The following is a 20,622-nucleotide window of genomic DNA, read 5'->3' as shown; positions in this document are numbered from 1 at the left end:
TTGAATCTGAGTTAATCTTCCATGTGATTATGCAGAGAATTCCTATGAGGAAATGTTTTAGAATTCTGCCAGGTAGTGAGGAGCAAGAGAAAAATATGAGAAAGAATAGGTGTGCAGGAAATGGAGTGGATTCAGGAGAAGCAAGCAGATCCTTCTGCCCAAGGTGAAGGGTACCTGAGGATAAATGTTTGGAGTTTTCCTTTTGTGTTCTTACTATGCTCCAGGGTCACATAGTCCTGCATATAGGATTTCAATTTACAGAAAGAAAGAAAACTATTAAAGTAAAGTGTGTGCACCTGGAAAAGACAAGTACTCTTGGGGAATAAGAGCCAGCTGGATTCTCCTAACACACAGGTGAACTGATGGTTGATTCTGCCACCTGAGAACCCAGTGCCTGATGTGAGCAAGTCCAGTGAATCCATGGTGCAGCGGAAAGCACTGCATCAAGCTTGACAAGGTTTTCATATTTTACAGGTTTTATATAAAGAGGTTCTGAAAACAGAATCCATCTACCAAATGTGGTTGCTACCCATGTAAAGTAGGGAGCCTGTGGTGACTGGTTTACTGGGGGTTACCCTGGCCCAGTGCCTTTCTCCAGATGAAGCAGATTTCATCGGCGTCCCTGTGGCCTCAGTGATTTGCTGTGATCATTAACTAAATGCTGATCACCCAGAAATGGCATAGGTATATGGCCTTAGAAATGAGCCCTGTCTCTCCAAGTCCACGATAATCCATTTGCGCACAAAACAGACATTTACTGGGGTCGACCTCATGTCAGAGCTTTGCCAACTACTGTGAATTTGAGAACAGGAAAAAAAAAAAAAAAAAAAAAAAACGGTCCTTGAATTCAAGCAACTTATACTCAATATTTCAGACAGCTAAACAACTGAAAGCCTTTGAGAACTTTGCTAAATGGGGGAAAGGCAGGTTTTTATACCCACTCCAGTATTCTTGCCTGGAGAATCCCAGGGACGGGGGAGCCTGGTGGGCTGCCATCTATGGGGTCGCACAGAGTCGGACACGACTGAAGCGACTTAGCAGCAGCAGCAGAGGAAGCAAATCATCGGTCATTCCAGAGAAATTAATAAGGATGCACAGAGGAGTCAAGAATTAGGCTGAGTGCTGGTAAGTTTGCCAGGTAGAATGAGGAGAAAGACAGGAATGTTCCAGGCAGAGAAAGCAAGTTTGCACAAAGCTGGGAGGTATGAGTGAGCTGGAAGTGTTGGGAGCTGTAGCGGTTTAAGAATACAGGTTTTGGAATCTCATGGTCCAGGATTCAAAAAGGCTTTGCAACATAGTGCTACAGATTCTCAGAAACTGTGAGATAACAACTATTTGATCAGTTACAGATCAATAAATAACTAATACACCGTGAAACTAACGAAGTTTCAGGGCTCCTCCCTCGCACTGGGCTCTTTCAAAGCCCAAAGGGAGTGGCGGCCTTAGCCATGTGTTCACACAGTCACAAGTTTTATAAATATGCAAATATAAGATAATAGAGTTTGTCATCTCTGAGACAGTTCTTCACATTTTAAATTTTTTAATCAGTTGTGGTTTTAAAATGTATTTTAATTTGCTAGACAGGGTGTGGAGAAAAAAGAACCTTCCTGCACTGTTGATGGGAATGTAAATTAGTACAGCGACTATGGAGAACAGTATGGAGCTTCCTTACAAAACTAAAAGTAGAACTACCAATGACACAGCAATTCCACTCATAGGCATATACCAAGAGAAAAACATAATTTGAAAAGATACATGCACCCCAATGTTCACGGCAGCACTATTTACAAGAGCTAGGACATGGAAGCAACCTAAATGTGCATCAACAGGCGAATGGATAAAGATGTGGTACATATTTACAATGGACTATTACTCAGCCATAAAAAAGAACAAAATAAATGCCATTTGCAGCAACATGGATGGACCTAGAGATTGTCATACAGAGTGAAGTCAGACAGAAAAAGACAAATATAGTATCAGTTATATGTGGAATCTAAAAAAAGGGTACAAATGAACTTACTTGTAAGGGTTCTTAAGGGTAACGGGGGACAACTAAATTGGGAGACTGAGATCAACATATATATATTATACAACATATGCATACTATATATACAATATATAAAAATAGATAACTAATACGGACCTACTATATAACACAGGGAAATCTACTAAGCACTCTGTAATAGCCTGTATGGGAAAGGAATCTAAAAAAACACTGGATATATGTATATGTATAACTGATTCACTTTGCTGTACACCTGAACCTAACACACTGCTGTACATCAACTGTAATTCAATAAAATTTTGTAAATGTATTCTAAACATCAACTTTTATATACAAATGTATAATATATAAACAGGAAAGTTTTTAAGTATGTAAATTTCAGTTCAGTTCAGTCGCTCAGTCATATCAGTCATATCCAACTCTTTGAAACCTCATGGAATGCAGCATGCCAGGCCTCCCTGTCCAATATCAACTCTGGGAGCTTGCCCATACTCATGTCCATCAAGCCAGTGATGCCATCCAACCATCTTATCCTCTGTCATCCCCTTCTCCTGCCTTCAATCTTTCCCAGCTGCTGCTGCTGCTGCTAAGTCACTTCAGTCGTGTCCCACTCTGTGTGACCCCATAGACAGCAGCCCACCAGGCTCCCCTGTCCCTGGGATTCTCCAGGCAAGAACACTGGAGTGGGTTGCCATTTCCTTCTCCAATGCATGCAAGTGAAAAGTGAAAGTGAAGTCGCTCAGTCATGTCTGACTCTTAGTGACCCCATGGACTGCAGCCTACCAGGCTCCTCCATCCATGGGATTTTCCAGGCAAGAGTACTAGAGTGGGGTACCACTGCCTTCTCCTCAATCTTTCCCAGCATCAGGGTCTTTTCTATAGAGTCAGTTCTTCACATCAGGTGGCCAAATGATTGGAGTTTCAGCTTCAGTACCAGTCCTTCCAATGAATATTCAGGACTGATTTCTTCCAGGATAGACTGGTTGGATCTCCTTGCAGTCTAAGAGTCTCTCAAGAGTCTTCTCCAACACCACAGTTCAAAAGCACCAATTTTTCAGTGCTCAGCTTTCTTTATGCTCCAATTCTCACATCCATACACAACTACTGGAAAAACTATAGCTTTGACTAGATGGACATTTGTCAGCAAAGTAAGGTCTCTGCTTTTCCATATGCTGTCTAGGTTGGTCATAGCTTTTCTTCCAAGGAGCAAGCATCTTTAAATTTCATGGCTGCAGTCACCATTTGCAGTGATTTTGGAGCCCAAGAAAATAAAGTCTCTCACTCTTTCCATGGTTTCCCCATCTATTTGCCATGAAGTGATGGGACTGGATGCCATGATCTTAGTTTTTTTAATGTTGGGTATTAAATAAGCTAGCTTTTTCACTCTCCTCTTTCATTTTCACCAAGAGGCTCTTCAGTTGCTCTTCACTTTCTTCCATAAGAGTTGTATCATCTGAATATATTTCTCCCAGAAGTCTTGATTCCAGCTTGTGCTTCATCCAGCTTGGCATCTCACATGATGTACTCTGTATATAAGTTAAATAAGCATGATGACAATATACAGCCTTGATATACTCCTTTCCCGATCTGGAACCAGTCCATTGTTTCATGTCTGGTTCTAACTGTTGCTTCTTGACCTGCATACAGATATCTCAGGAGGGAGGTAAGGTGGTCTGGTATTCCCATCTCTAAGAATTTTCCACAGTTTGTTGTGATCCACGCAGTTAAAGGCTTTGGTGTAGTCAATAAAGCAGATTTTTTTTTTTCTGGAATTCTCTTGCTTTTTTGATGATCCAACAGATATTGGATTTGATCTCTGGTTCCTCTGACTTTTCTAAATCCAGCTTGAACATCTGGAGGTTCATGGTTCACGTACTGCTGAAGCCTGGCTTGGAGAATTTTGAGCATTAGTTTGCTAGCATGTGAGATGAGTGCAATTGTGCAGTAGTTTGAGCATACTTTGGCATTGCCTTTCTTTGGGATTGGAATGAAAACTGACTTTTTCCAGTCCTGTGGTCACTGCTGAGTTTTCCAAATTTGCTGGCATATTGAGTGAAGCACTTTCACAACATCATCTTTTAGGATTTAAAACAGCTCAACTGAAATTCCATCACCTCCACTAGTTTTGTTTGTAGTGATGCTTCCTAAGGCTCACTTGACTTCGCATTCCAGGATATCTGGCTCTAGGTGAGTGATCACACCATCATGGTTATCTGGGTCATGAAGATCTTTTTTATAAAGTTCCTCTGTGTATTCTTGCCACCTCTCCTTAATATCTTCTGCTTCTGTTAGGTCCATACTGCTTCCATCCTTTATTGTGTCCATCTTTGCTTGAAATGTTCTCTTGGTATCTCTAATTTTCCTGAAGAGATCTCTAGTCTTTTCCATTCTATAGTTTTGCTCTATTTCTTTGCATTGTTATCTCTTAGGAAGGCTTTCTTATCTCTCCTTGCTATTCTTTGGAACTCTGCATTCAAATGGATATATCTTTCCATTTCTCCTTTGCCTTTCACTTTTCTTCTTTTCTCAGCTATTTATAAGGTCTCCTCAGACAAACATTTTGCCTTTTTGCATTTCTGTTTCTTGGGCATGGTTTTGATCACCACATCCTGTACAATGTCACAAGCCTCCATCCATAGTTCTTCAGGCACTCTATCAGACCTAATATCTTTAATCTATTTGTCCCTTCCACTATATAATTATATGGGATTTGACTTAGGTCATACCTGAATGATCTAGTGGTTTTCCCTACTTTCTTCAATTTAAGTCTGAATTTTGCAATAAGGAGTCCAAGGGACTCTCAAGAGTCTTGTCCAACTCCACAGTTTAAAAGCATCCATTTTTCAGCACTCAGCTTTCCTTATGGTCCAACTCTCACATCCATACATGACTACTGGAAAAACCATAGCTTTGATTAGATGGACTTTTGTTAGCAAAATAATGTCTCTCCTTTTTAATATGCTGTCTAGGTTGGTCATAACTTTTCTTCCAAGGATAAAGCATCCTTTAATTTCATGGCTGCAATCAACATCTGCAGTGATTTTGGAGCCCAAGAAAATAAACTCTGCCACTGTTTCCATTGTTCCCCCCATCTATTTGCCATGAAGTGATAGGACCAGATGCCATGATGTTCACTTTTTGAATGTAAATTTAAAATATGATAAATATATACATAAATGCACACAGATTAAGTCACTTGAGTCGTGTCCAACTCTTTGTGAACCTATAGACTGTATCTAACCAAGCTCCTCTGTCCATGGGATTTTCCAGGCAAGGATACTGGAGTGGGTTGACACACCCTCCTCCAGGGGATCTTCCAACCCAGGGACTGAACCTGCCTCTCTCATGTCACCTGCATTGGCAGTCATGTTCTTTACCCCTAGCACCACCTTGGAAGTCCCATACACATAAATATGTAAATATAAAACATACTCATACACATGAGACAGCGTGTTTAATGTTATGTAGTATGCATGATGCTATGCTTAAGGAGATGTGTGTTGATACTATATATAAACCAGATATCATTTGGAAAATTAAATAAATTACATTTCCTGGATGTGGATTCATCCAGAACCATGTCAGTCAATCTCTACTCTTGCCTCTGTCTTTCCATTCCATTCTTGTACCATCTCCATGCAGAGCTCACTCCTCACCATCTTCTTGAAGGAGTCCAATCTTACCAAACAATGTGTGGTTTTCTAATGTTTCAGGACAGGCTGGCTGAGCCATGAGGAAGAGACTACCTTCTGCCCCTCTAAGGCATTCCATCCCCCTGTGGCCGAGCTTCTCTCAGAGCCCATCTACTTGCCATTTGACCCCACCCCCAAAGCCCCCAAAGAAGGGCTTTGCTGTCACTTGCAGAACCCTACCGGTTGCCTCCCTGCTTCTGACTACTTTTTGCCAAGAGATATATGTGTGCATGTATGCTTACTCATGTCTGACTCATGTTTTTGACCCCATGAACTGTAGCCCATTAGGCTCCTCTGTCCATGGAATTCTCCAGGCAAGAATACTGGAGTAGGTTGCCATTTCCTTCTCCAGGGGATCTTCCTGACCCAGGGATTGAACCCACATCTCCTGCATGGTAGGCAGAAGACTCTTTACCACTAAGCCACCAGGGAAGCTCGCCAGGAGATGCTTCCCTGGAATTCTGAGACAGCACATCACAGCCCACTGTAAATTTATGCTGGACTACCTGGATAGTCACATCCTTAAAAACAAGCCTGAAACATGACTCCACTGGCCCTGTTTACTTCAGGTTAAAGATCATATCACATTCAGAAGCAGAACTAGACGTAATTGAAAGGGTTAATGAGAAAAGTCAGACGTAAGTGAGCTTCCAGTACATCACACTCCTTCCAAATAAACACAAGTCACAGCATGGTGTAGAAATTAAAGCTCTGCAGCAGTTCTAAGAGAAAAAATGAAAAATGGAACTGTCATGGAGCAAATGACAGGATAGTCCTGTGAGTTCAAAAGAGTCTGTGTCATAAGAATCGGTACCTTATTCCCCTGTGAGTGGTGACTTCATTTCATCAAAACATCATCTATTCACATCAAGTCAGTAATTGTCAATTTGAATTGCTTTTATTGTGATAAGTGGAATATTTCCTGCTGTATCAGTGAACAAGGATGACTTTAGCCATTAGGATTGCCGCCACTCCCTAGGGTGAGTCCCAAGGGAGTTTCGGATGTGAAAAAAACACAGGATACTAGCCCCAGATAGCTGAGATACATATGAAAGGAATGATTTCAGTAAACCCAACCTCTTGCATTTTCCTATACATAGAAAAGTGCTAAATACCTTAACTTGAGATATCTGCTTTGCTTTAACAACAATCTATGGATGTTTAGACTACCTGCCCTTTGTTGCAAAAGGCTCCTGCCTTGCTTCCTCAGTGCAGTTCTCTTAGGGCTACTTGAGATGCTATCTCCTGGGCTTGAAGTCCTAAAAATTCCCACCTAATAAAACATAACTCTCAACTTTTAGATTGACTTTATTTTTTTTAAATCAACAGTAGCTTTGTTAGTAGTATGTAGTTTGTAAATGTGGTTTGGCTCTAGAGCCATATAAGAATTATAAGCATAAGGAACATAAATACATTTTACATTTGTTCATGTATCAGTCAACATTTGGTGGGGCCATTGTGTCCTATGGGCATTTTTTTCAGGTTTACAACATACCAGCTAACAGTTTAGAAAATGAAAAAACAAAAACACAAAAAGGAATATTCACTATGATCTCAGTTATTCATTCATTCATTGACCCATTAAATACATATTTATTGGATACTGATTACATGTTGCCAGGAATCACTTGAAACACTGCATACATCAATACATGTTAGGCAAGGACATGATTCTCCTCCATCTTACTTTCAAACAAAAAGGAAACTTTTTAATGTTTTTAAAGGTAATTTTAGAATCTGACACATGCATAGAAGGAAAGAAACCAGGGTGATCTGGTAACAAGTGGATGAAGAGGCTGCTTTGGTTCAAAGCAGGAGAGGTCACTCTGTGGACATAACATTAGCCTTGAGACCAGGGAAGGGACAGCCTTCTGCAAAAACCAGAGGATTAACTTTCCAGGAAGAGGAAATAGGAAATGTAAAGGCCCTGGGGTGAAATGACTAGAAAAGAATCCATGCAGGGAGTAGTGGAGAGGGTGTAGGTAGGCAGATCAGACCACACTGGATCTTTTTAATGATTTGAAAGGGATCTGGATTTTATTCTAGGTACTTCTGGAAACTTCTGGAGAGTTCTTTAGATGGTAATAACAAGATTTAATATAAACTGTGAAAAGTAAAATGAAGTCTATGAAACAAATAAGGGTGAAAACCAGATGAGTTGGGAGGCTACTGGAGTAAACAAAGTAAGAAATGGCAATGGCTGGGCAAGGAGGTGGCAGTGGAAACAAAAAGAAGTGGATGAATTTGAGATATAGGTAGAGATAGTCCACAGGTCTTGGTGATGGCCTGGATGTTAAAAGGCGAAGGACAGAAAGAAAAGATTCAGAGGTGCTTTGAAGATTTAGGAATTGAGGTGTTAGTGTTTTTTGTTTTATTTTAAAATAAAACAGCATGGATATAGCAATAATTCTAAATGGAAATAAAATATTAAGACTCAGTATGTTTGGACGGTGGAAATAAAGTTTCCTTTTTGTGTGGATATAAATTTCTAAATGAAAATAGATAACTAATACCTTTTGTTTAAATTTCCTGGTGATAAATATATATATATATATATTTTTTTTGGGGGGGGGGGGGCACAGAGTTAAGGGTCCAAGTCATCTGAGGAAGGCAGAAGTCTGTTAGAAGTCTGAATAGGAGAGTCCCAGAATAGAAGAAGCCAAGGATTAAAGCAAGAAGTAAGGATGGGGACCTGGGTCAATGGATGATATTATAGAAAGTAAGGTCACAGCAAGTCAGAAAGGGAGCTTGGACTTGCTAACTCAGCTGTCCTAGTCTACCTGTGCATCATGGCTGCTTTTAAAGAGCTGGCAATACCCATCTGTTCCTGCCAAACAATAATAATGCTCAGTATTTGTAATATTATCTCTCAATGAATGGGAGTTTCCACCACTAAAATGCACAACTGGTACCAATCTACTCCCCTCTTTACCACTCAAAGCACAAGAAAGAACACAAAGGACAGGGTGGCAAGGAGGTCATATCCAAATTGTGTACTGTATCCTCAGTATTATTCATGGTCATTAAAATCACCAACTTGAAATGACAGTATAGATGGCAGAACTGAGAAACAAAGTGCTCTGTCCATGAGATTTTCCCCAACCTAAAAAAAAAGAGAGAGAGACAAAGTGCATTTCTAAGAGTACACAACTCTCTAGTGACTGAGTCCTATTTTCTTTCCATCGCAGTATGTTAAACACAACGGTTCGGTACTTCCCAATACTTTTCACACCATGCCACATGTAGAGACTGATAGTTTTACAGGATACTGGGGCAAATGGGCAGGGATGCTCCTGGCCTGCTATTTCCTCAGAGCGCCATCTGCCCCAAGGCTTATGTGACCACACAGAAACTAAATGGGTAAACAGCTAGACACAACTTTAAGAAAACTGTACATTTGTTTACAGGAGACTTAAATTGGTGATTCCCGAACTTTCCAAAACTTTGGAAAACTTTTAAGACACAGATTCCCAAGGACTTATCCAAGACGTATTGGTAAATATTGCATATGTGAAACGAATCGCCAGTCCAGGTTCGATGCATGATACAGGATGCTCGGGGCTGGTGCACTGGGATGACCCAGAGGGATGGGATGGGGAGGGAGGTGGGAGGGGGGTTCAGGATGGGGAACACGTGTACACTCGTGGCGGATTCATGTTGATGTATGGCAAAACCAATACAATATTGTAAAGTAATTAGCCTCCAATTAAAATAGATAAATTTATATTAAAAATAAAATTAAATTAAAAAAACATATTGGTAAAACTGCTTATGATTTCAAGTAACAGAAGATACCCACTCAAATTGTGTTAAGCAATTAATAGGAAGTTTAAGCTTTGGTCAGTTTTAACACTAATTTAGTGTGTCATCCACAAAGCCATGCTGAGCGGATCAGCTTTGTCTTCCAGTTGCTTCTCCTTGTTAATCAAAAATGGTTGCACCTCTTCTAGACAATAAAATAGTCTCTGTTATACAATCTTCAGCAATGTAAAGAGGCAGAAGGGGCCATGTTTTCTTATGTCTCTCTAATTTAGAACCTTCCTCTGCAGCCTCAAAGCTGACTTGCTGCTGCTGCTGCTGCTGCTAAGTCGCTTCAGTCGTGTCCGACTCTGTGCGACCCCATAGACGGCAGCCCACCAGGCTCCGCCATCCCTGGGATTCTCCAGACAAGGGTACTGGAGTGGGGTGCCATTGCCTTCTCAGAAAGCTGACTTAGTCTCATCTAATTAGCCTCATGTACTTAGCATGCATCATCCTTTGTTCAGTAGCTAAGTACTGTCTGACTCTTTGTGATCCCAGGGACTGCAACATGCCAAGCTTCCCTGTCCCTCACTGTCTTTCAGAGTTTGCTCAAACTCATGTCCATTGAGTTGGTGATGCCATCCAACCATCTTATCCTCTGTGGCTCTCTTCTCTTCCTGCCCTCAATCTTCCTCAACATAATTAGCTTTATGTAATTGATAACAACTGGGTCACATGCCTACCCTTAAGCAAATCAGTAGCAAGGGGAATAGTTCATCCTGATTGGTTTTTGTCACTCATGATTAAAACTCTGGAGCTAGAAATTCAGCTACCAATCTGAGTCAGGAAATACCCAAATAAAACTAGATTTTGCCCATTAGGAAGAAGTGTAGGTAAGCAACAATTATTGAATGCTACATAAACAAAACCAAAATCTTTGAAAAGCCCTAACATCTATATTTTTAAAAAAAAATTAAAATCATTCTGATGATGGGCCAGCTTTGGGAACCACAGTTCTCAGCTCAGGGTGCTAGCCCACGTGTGGCCTTTGTGTAAATTAGCAGGGAAGGCCTCCTTCAGCTTGTGGCATACAGCTGTGAGCAGAGGGCAGTTTTGTTTGAGTGAAAACAAAGTAGGCCCTTCCTGCTCACCTTCACATCAGGGAGCAGGGCAGGGGCTAAATTTTAATCCCTCAGTTCCTCTCCCCTCACTGAGCCCAGTGGTGTGCTGATCAATGTTTATCAATCAGCTCACTCATCTGTAGAGGCTGCCAGTTTCCGTTGGGTACATATGCCCATCAAGGCCGAGTTTAAGCCACTGAAGTAATGTCACTGAATGTGGAGCTGGGAGGTGATGCGCATAGTCAGTGCTCAGAAGTATCAGCCAGCCTCAGCACACCTTGGACACGGACTCACCGTGTAAAGAACACAGGTTGCACAGTCAAGCATAGTACCCGCCTGTAACCACGCTTTGCTCCACACGGGGAGAACCTACCAAAATAAAGCTATATAAAAGTGGCCAGGGTTTTTTATTTTATATATATAAAGATAATGAGTCCCTAGTTCTAAACACAAGCCCTGGTAACTGCATTTTAAAAAGCATTGTTTCACAACCTCCACCCTACCTTAAATGATACTCCACTTGGAAATTAATAATGCACAGAAACTTCATATATTTTTTCTTTTTTTTATTTTATTTTTTAACTTTATAATATTGTATTGGTACCACTAATGAGTAATAAATTATACTCTTGATCATTGTGTTACTTAAAATATATGAGGTTCAAGGATGGGGAACTTCATATATTTTAAGTAACACAATGATCAAGAGTATAATTTATTACTCATTAGTGGGAAAGACAACTTGATATAAAAAAAGTAGAATTCATAAAAGGCTAAGTAAAAAATGAATCACTTTTATAAATAATGTCAAAGGAAATGATTATATCTTTGAATTTTGGGGAAAGCACAAAATTTATTGAAGAAAAATTCCTATCTCTGATGCTACCTAATAATATAGAGGAAGCTTAAACAATCTGTTACATGGTCATACATTTTTCCTTTTGCCTCAAATGCTTGCTTTAAGTCTTGCTTTATATAAATGTGGATATGCTTCTCCTTTTCATATTGGCATGGATACCAAAATAAAGGAAGCTGGCATAGCCTATGGTGAAAGTGTCATATTTTGTGTCAAGCTACCTTGGATGAAGTCTGTTCTACCACCTGCCAATGGTATAATTCTGGTCTAGTCACTTAACCTCTCCTAACTCCAATATCCTCATGGATAACTCTGATATCCTCATGGGTAACATCAAGGGAATAACAGCACTTACATCATAGGGCTTAGAAGCAGTGTAGATGAAATAAATCATGTGTGTACTCAGTACCATGGCCAGCATATAGTATATACTCCATAGACATTAGCCACAGGGCACTCAGTCACTTGGGCAGAGCTGGTGTCCAAAAGTCTGTAGACGTCTATCCAAGCAACCAGTCAACCAACCATCGTGGTAGCTACACTAAGCACCTCTCAGAATTTATTCTCATCCTTGGTGAAGGAAACCAAGAGGTGACAGTGACTGAGCAAATAGTCTATAGCAGGCCCACCACAAAGTAGTCTAACTCAAGTGTTCCTATTGTATTTCACAAGCATGAGTGTGACTGTATATTTATGTTTTTAGCCCTCCATACTCACTCTTTCTAGTTCTCAGAGGGTTTTTGTCTCCTCTACCTCCATTTCTTACTGTGTATTTGTCACCCATTAGGACTTAAAGAGAGAAGAAACCACTGGCCTAAACAGCAAAAAAGATGGATTTCTATGTATGTTTATAAAATATGGTGCCTTGTTTGTAGGAACATTTTTCATTTATTTGATCTTTTCTTGCAGAGATCAGATAGACCAGCTAGGCAAGAAGTGGAAGATGAACTTGGACAGGAGAGGATGAGAACCTTTGGTTCAACAGTGGGAGGAAGAAGGATCTTCCATCAGGAGGACCAGGGAGCTGACAGCAAGCAGCCTTGGGGCTGTGCTTCAGCAATGAAGGACCAATTCTCCTGCCCACTCCCATCACCTCTACATCATCTATGGACAACACCCATTCAATGATCTGGCCCCTAGACTAAGCTTCCAGAAGAAAGGTGGATGGACAGCTTCTGTGGCAATGACCACTTTCATAGAGGCACTGGCTAGGATCAGTGGAAGTCCCCCATGAGTCATGGCTGTGGTGGACACATCATTTCTATTACATAGGCATTAGGGCAGGTATTTGATAGCAGAGTTTCTAGACCTGAGCACAACTGACATTTTGATAGACAATTCATTGTTATTTGCAATATTATGCACTGTGGAGCACCTGCCTCCTACTTGTAACACCTAAAAAGTGTCTCCAGATATAGCCAGATGTCCACTGGGGAGCAAAATCACGCCTGTGATGTGGGGCAGGGAACCAGTGTTCTACATAATAACTTCATAATAGTGCCACAATCCCCACGGCACAGAAGACAACACTGAATTAGAGATAGTCAGTCGGCTGTCCAAGGTTCCAGGACCAGTGAACGGTTTGCTTTGTTTGAAGCATGTGTTTCTTTAGCATTCTGCCTCTCTTCATGGGACTTAAGTCTAGCTCAGAATCTTTAAAATAGTAGGCATTTCGTAAATGTTTGTTACGTTAAATAATACATGAATGAATGACAGGATTTTCCCATTTTAATTCTGTAGGTTCTTATCCTCCATCGAAGTAAATAGGCAGAAATTTTATAGTCAGTAACAAGGACCACTGAGCCTGAAGCAGTGATAATCAGCCTTGTTCACATCGATGTCCAAAGGTCTCTCACCTGGAGTGGCCCAAGAGGCATAAGGCTTTTCTGAAAAGCTACTGAGAGAGACCAGAGAGATCACACCAGCTGTGTGACAGCCTGAGACACAGGTGATCTACAAGAAAGAAGAACGTCTTGCTGTCATGGTTATCACTACTCCCTTGGGTAAACAGTCTTCATATCTGTATCAGATAAATAAAAAAGCAGAAGGGGGACCTCGCTGGTGGTCCAGGGGTTAAAGACCTTGCCTTCCAGGGCAGAGGGTACAGATTCCATCCCTGGTGGAGGGGCTGAGACTCTTGCATGCCTGCCTCCTGGCCACAAAAACAAAACAGAAGTAATATTGTAACAAATTTAATAAAGACTTAAAAAAATGATTCACATCAAAAAAAAAAAATCTTAAAGAAACAGAAACAACAGTAGGACTCCTTCCCCTCCTTCTTTATATGAATGGTTTGAGGTGTATATGACACTCATACAAAGAAGAACTTTGGCCTGGGAGTCAGGAGACCTGGATTCCAGGCCTGATTCTAATTAACCATGGGATGTGAATACATCATTTGGCCCCTGAGACTGTTTCATTGTCTGATATTTAGAAATGGAGACACACGATGGCTCAGATCTTTTCTGAATCTCTTGTTCTTTGAACCCATGTGTATTAGACGATCATCTACTGTTCTTTTCTAGATCTCTTGTTCTCTGGACTTGTGTATATAAGATTGCCATTTACTGCAGTATTAAAAGCGTCTGCTGTAAGCCATTTCTGTGAATTGCTATAGAATTTAGATTGGAGCTGGAAAAATCAATAACCAAGTCACCAAACATATAAGTTAGCTCTCATGACTTGATTATCTCTATGCATTGCAAATAGCTTGGATTTAAATATTTATGATTTTGCAGCCGGTTCAGGCATGTAGTCATTCTGTCATGTATTGAATAAAAAATAATCAATGGAAAATAATGCCCTCATCAAGCTCCAGTCAAACTGAATGTTGAATAGCCTAACTGCAGACATGGCAGATTTTCTTTAAATCAATCTTCCAAAAGGAGTCCTACACTTATAAACACCCAACAACCACTCTTTCCTGTGGAACCACTCAAATTTCTGTCTCTACTGCTGCATTTGTGACATTCTCTCCATTCCGAATATTCTAGCAACTCTCAAAAGTCTACTACAGATGGACAGTGAGGTCTCTTGAATTTTCTCATGAGAGGTAACACTTTCTGCCTCTGAATTCTTTCAGTCAAAAAACGTTGAGTACTTTCTCTGTTATATTCCCTGGAGCTCAGAGCCGAGGAAATGATTGCTGAACCCACAGAGGTATATGCAAGGTGTTCTAAGAGCATCTATGCCCTGTAAGACTAAGGTGAGGTTACCTGAGTAAGGTAGGGAAATGGTACAAGACAAGGGTGACAGGCAGGAGAAAGGGGGACAGTTGATGTCACTGTTTCATTCTGCAATCACCGCAGCTTAATACATAAGACCCTGTTTCAGGAGCATGAACTGTAAGAAAGCATCATTCATAAATCTATACAGGAAGGTGAAGGATGATTTGTGTAAGGTGGCTTAAGCCAGTGCAAGTCTAATGAGGGGGTGGACATGATCAGATTAGTATTTTATAGGAGAGCTCTCTGACAACCGCATGGAAGATAGGACAAAGAAAGACATAACCAGCTAGGAGAAAAGTGAGACATTCAGGAAGCTGTTGGAGTGAAACAGATCAGATATCCTGATAGTGAGCACAAAGGCAGTAGTCAGGAAGTGAACAGGAACGTTAAGTTAAGAATATATTAAGAGGTAAAAGTCCACCAAACATTATTGTATATGATGCTTAAAGAAAAGGCAGGAATTCATGATGCTATCCTGATTTCTGGCTTGGAAGATGAAGTGGATGATGGTGGTTTTCACCAGCTTGAGGAACAGAGCAGGTCTGGGGGTAGAATAAATTTATAATTTGAGGTATATTGAGTTTGGAGTGCCAGTGGCACATGTCAATGGAAAGGTCCTTTAGGCATTGAAATACATAAAATCAAAAACTCAGGAAAGCGATATGAGCTAAAGACATAGATTCTTTAACCTTTTTACGGTGAAATATAACACACACCCATAAAAGTACAGCCTAATGAATTATAAATTAACCATTCATGCAACTCGGGTCAAGAAATAAGGCCCTTCCATTTTCAAAGCCACTTGAATACCTTTTCCTAATCACAGCCAAGTCCCTCCCTCCCAACAGAATAACCATCTTGATTTTATGGTAATCACTTTCCTATTTTCTACTTTAATGGCACCCCGCTCCAGTGTTCTTGCTTAGAGAATCCCAGGGACAGGGGAGCCTGATGGGCTGCCGTCTATGGGGTCGCACAGAGTCAGACACGACTGAAGCGACTTAGCAGCAGCAGCAGCAGCATTTTCTACTTTTAGCACGTAATTCTTAATCCCTCCAGCTTAATTGTACCCATTTTGATCTTTATAATGACGTGGAATGTATTTTTTATGACTAGTGTCTTGTCTCCTATATATTTGCAAAATAAATCCATGATGCTTGCTGTGAGTCACTGTGGTTCATTTGTTTTCATTGTAATATAGTATCCAGTTTTATTTTTTGCTGGTGGATCTTTGAGTTGTTTTTTTCTGTTATGAATAAAATTGTTATGAACACAGTTAAAACTATCACCTGGTAGACATATCTGTTAGGTGAATAACTTGGAATGGAATTCCTAGGTCAAAATATAGCATAGAATCCTTAACTTCAGTAGAAGATATCAACCATGGTCTTAGTAACTGTACCACTTTACATAAACATCCGCAATAAATAAGACTTCCAGTTGCCACACAATCTCACCAATACTTGATAATGCGTGCCTTTTTAATTTCAGCCATTCTGATGAGTAGAGGTATTACATGTGGCATTTTGCTGATTAACTAGTAAAGTTGAGTGCCTGTATATTAATTTCTATCTATTTACTAATCATTTAAATACCCTCTTTGGGGGAATGTCTGTTCCAATGTCTTACCTGCTTTTTTCTCTGCAAAATCCTTAACAAAATATGAACAAACAGAACTCTGTGATAGATCAGAATATATCATGCCCAAATTGAATATTTTAGAAATGCAAGTTCTTGACTCAGGCTGACCTTTGTGTTTCCTTTTCATAATACTCTTATCAGATTTTGCTAGTCAAGTTATGCTGCTGCTGCTAAGTCACCTCAGTCGTGTCCGACTCTGTGCAACCCCATGGACGGCAGCCCACCAGGCTCCCCCATCCCTGGGATTCTCCAGGCAAGAACGCTGGAGTGGGTTGCCATTTCCTTCTCCAATGCAGGAAAATGAAAAGTGAAAGCGGAGTCTCTCAGTCGTGTCTGACTCTTTGAGACCCCATGGACTACACAGCCCACCAGGCTCCTCCGCCCATGGGCTTTTCCAGGCAAGAGTACTGAAGTAGGGTGCCAATATGCTAGATACATGGAACAGGAAATATTGCTTCTCTTTCTTTTCTCTGGAGGATTTTATATAAGATTTCTTTAATATTTTGTAGAATTTCCTGGATAAACCACGTGAGCCTGGAATTTTCTAGGTGAGAAAGTTTGTATTTATGGACCTGTATCACAGGCCTTATACAACTTTGTGCCTCTGTTTTACAGCTAAATTTTACTTCTGTGAAGGATTAGTTCCCTGCTAGTATACAATTTTCTTGAAGGCCAGAACTGTGTCTCCAATGTACATCTTGGAACCTTGCACATGGCAGATGTACCATGAATCTAACTGAAATAACTACAGTATTCATTTGGGAGTCATTTTGAATACTTAATCCCAACATAATATGTATGTATTCTGTTTTATGGTCTTTATTTATCTCATTGGCATCTATGGGAAAGGTTAGTATACTCTCCAAGGACTAATAAGAGCCACGAAAAGTTATGAGCATTTAGTACATGTACGTCAGCCGTCTGGGTGTGAGATGAAACCAAGGAAGAGGAAGCCTTGGTGATCTGGCTGAGTGGTTTCCTGTCTGGAGAAGGAGGCAAAAAATGCACACGTCCCTTTGGGAAAGCAAAATTTTTTTTTTCCTAGTTCTTATAAAACATAGACTTTAGATTTTGTCCTTGCTTTCAATAGCTGCACTGAGCAGACTTAGCTCTTCAACAAGTACTCCTTTGAGAACTCTCAGGACGATGCTATCCCCTCAATAATTTAAGTGTTCTATTATGTAGTAACTTATACTTTACTACTGGGCTTAAAAATTTATATTGCATTCTTTAAGAACCTAGCAAAGTATTGCAAAACAGGCAACGTGAAACACCTTGGAAATACTTTCATAATACCAGCATCTCTCATCCCTGGTGGGAAGCGAGGTAAAGCAGGGTTGTCTTGCTAAGTCTAGGCCCTAGAAAGCCCCAGAGGAATACGGGGCTTTTCACCCTCAGGGCTCTTGGTGCCTAAAACCAGAAAGCTAGGACCACAGACCACACCTAGAAGACCACGTCTCACTCAGCAAGAAAGCAACTGTGTCCCGGGTGAGGATTAGGGTAAGAATGTGAAACCAAGGGTCAACAAGCAAAAAATGGTTGAATTCGTAAAACAAGGAGACACAGATCATGACACAATTCAAGAAGGGAGATCACTGGCTTTGGTTCTCAGCTGCTCCTGCCATTGAGTGTGAGCCAGATATATTTGAAGAATCTATCATGAAATAATTAACTTTTAGAGAGAGAGACAGCATAATTTCTAAAGCTGGGGAGGCCAATCCTTTCTTGGCCTCTTACTAGCTGTGTGATCTTGTTAAAAAAAAAAAAAAGTAGCTTATCTAATTTTCAGGTTCTTCATCTGTAAAATTAAAAGTAATTAAGTCTCAAGGTGGTAACCATAGTTAAATGAGATAGTGCATATGTAATATCCTAGCACAACATTGAGCATATAAAAGGCAATTAATAAATGCTATTTCCATACTACAACTTGTGCTAATCAGGGTAATATTAATAATATTAATATAATATTATATTAATAATATAATTATAATGTATTAAATTAATATAATATTAATGTAATATTCCCTGTATAACACAGGGAACTATCTCCAATATCCTATGATAAACCATAATGGAAAAAGTAATTAAAAGAATGTATATACACGTATGGGCTTCCCCAGTGGCTCAGCAGTAGAGAATCCACCTGCAGTGCAGGAGACGTTGGTTCAATTCCTCAGTCAGGAAGATCCCCTGGAAAAGGAAATGGCAATCCACTCCAGTATTCTTGCCTGGAAAATCCCATGGACAGAAGAGCCTGTTGGGCTACATATAGTCCATGGGGTCACAAAGAGTCAGACACGCCTGAACAATTGAGCACACACAAAGAAGTTAATATAGATACAGCACCTAGAACAGTTCCTGGCATGTAGTAAGGACTTAAAAAGTGTTATTATTATTACAGTGAACAATTGGAAATGTTCACCAATGCTACCGCTCTAAGGCTCTCCCTCTAATCCAGAGACTTCCTCAAGGACTGGCCTTGGTAGGGACACACATAACATGTGACTCTTGGTCACTCACCTCTTCAATCAGAGCAGCTCTGCTTTTATCTTTATCATTCCTTGTCCCTCTGCAGATGGATTTCTCCCAACAAGGGTTTCAGTGTTCAAAGTACACAGAAACCACTTCCCTCTGTTTGTGGCTTCCTTAACTAGACTAGAGCTTAGACAACTCACTCCATCCTCTCTGGGCTTAATTTCCTCATCCATATAGTGGTGAGGGAGGGAGTGGAGAAAAATAATAATTCTGCCTCACTGCACACTCTCTGAGACACTGACAGTATACATCCTTTGTATGGAGAGCATTCTCACCAGTTCTCAGTGACTTACATTTTAGTGTAAGTGATTGTTCTGCTGGGGTCTGGAGGGAAAGAAGTAAGAGGGCAGAAGGAGTCTATGGGGTGGCTGAACGGTGCAGGCTCTGCCCTTGCAGGGAGAAGAAAGCTGTCTGGGGTGTTTTAATCAAGTGGGTAATAACAGGAAGACCAGACTTCCCTGGTTGTCCAGTGGCCAAGACTCCACTCTCCCAGTGCAGGGGAACGGGGTTCAATTCCCGGTCAGGGAACTAGACCCATATAAGAGTTCACAGGCAACTAAAGATCCCAAGCGCCTGCAACTAAAACCCAGTGCAGCAAATAAATAAAAATAAATTTAAAAAAGAAAAAGAGAGGCTTCCCGGGTGACTCAGTGGTAAAGGGTTGGCTGCCAGTGCAGGAGACCTGGGTTCAATACTTGGTCTGGGAAGATCCCACAGCTAAGCCCACCACAACTACAGAGCCCATGTTCCACACAAGAGAAGTCACCTCAACGAGAAGCCCATGCACTGCAATGAGAGAGTAGCCCCCGCTCGTGGCAACCAGAGAATGCCTGTGCAGCAATGAAAACCCAGCACAGCCAAAAACAAAAATAAATAAAATTACTTTTCTTTTTAAAGGAAGAAAGAAAAAAATAAAGGACTGGAGAAAAAGAAACCAAAACATTAAAAAATAAATAAATAGGTAAAATAACAGGAAGACCAACTCTGGCTATAGATCACCTCATTTCCTCCAACTTTGTGATGCTGCTGCTGCTGCTAAGTCGCTTCAGTCATGTCTGACTCTGTGCGACCCCATAGATGGCAGCCCACCAGGCTCCCCTGTCCCTGGGATTCTCCAGGCAAGAACACTGGAGTGGGCTGCCATTTCCTTCTCCAATGCATGAAAGTGAAAAGTGAAAGTGAAATCACTCAGTCGTGTCTGACTCTTAGCGACCCCATGGACTACAGCCCACCAGGCCCTCCGTCCATGGGATTTTCCAGGCAAGAGTACTGGAGTGGGGTGCCATTGCCTTCTCCGAACTTTGTGATACTAGCCACAATTTTATCTCCAGCTGTCAGTCTCTTCTGTCTGTTTCTCAACTATTCCTGTTGCAGGGAGGAAGAACATGTTTGGTTACCACTTTGTTGTAAGCCTAGCCACATAAGCCTAGACTAAGAATAGCAATAATATTATACCTCTGTATATTTACCTAGAAAGTCCTTTATTCATTTTAAAATGCAAGAACAAATTCCAGAGGTGTTAAATGACTTGCCAAAGAGCTCTTATCTCTGAAATGGCAAGAGTGTAAGTGGGGTCTGTCTTTCCCAGTAACTAGTCATACATTCTTCTCACTCTTTCTACTTAATCATGTGCTGATTAACATGTAATGGGCAAATGAGATTATGTGGCTGAAAATTGACCACTGAGGGTGTAGGACTTCCTCTTGAGACAACAGGATCTTTCTGAAAAATCCCGCTAAGCAGATTTAATGACAATCAGCAACCTGAGTCAATACTCATTTGAACCACAGAAAAAAATAGATTA

The 20,622-nt window shown here is 40.7% G+C and overlaps 1 long non-coding RNA gene across 1 annotated transcript; it reads left to right on the top strand.

Moving 5' to 3' along the window:
* Nucleotides 1–1,104: 1,104 nt before the first annotated feature.
* On the top strand, nucleotides 1,105–15,860 carry LOC123328723. The gene is made up of 3 exons (XR_006543751.2): nucleotides 1,105–1,125; nucleotides 9,105–9,192; nucleotides 12,325–15,860. It is a non-coding gene; the product is annotated as an uncharacterized LOC123328723 (long non-coding RNA).
* The last annotated feature ends 4,762 nt before the right edge of the window (nucleotides 15,861–20,622 follow it).

This window comes from Bubalus bubalis, chromosome 12, assembly GCF_019923935.1.
Source record: "Bubalus bubalis isolate 160015118507 breed Murrah chromosome 12, NDDB_SH_1, whole genome shotgun sequence".
NCBI classification, from domain to species: domain Eukaryota; kingdom Metazoa; phylum Chordata; class Mammalia; order Artiodactyla; family Bovidae; genus Bubalus; species Bubalus bubalis.
The sequence above is the reverse complement of the archived record's forward strand: the minus strand, read 5'-3'. Positions and strand labels throughout refer to the sequence as shown.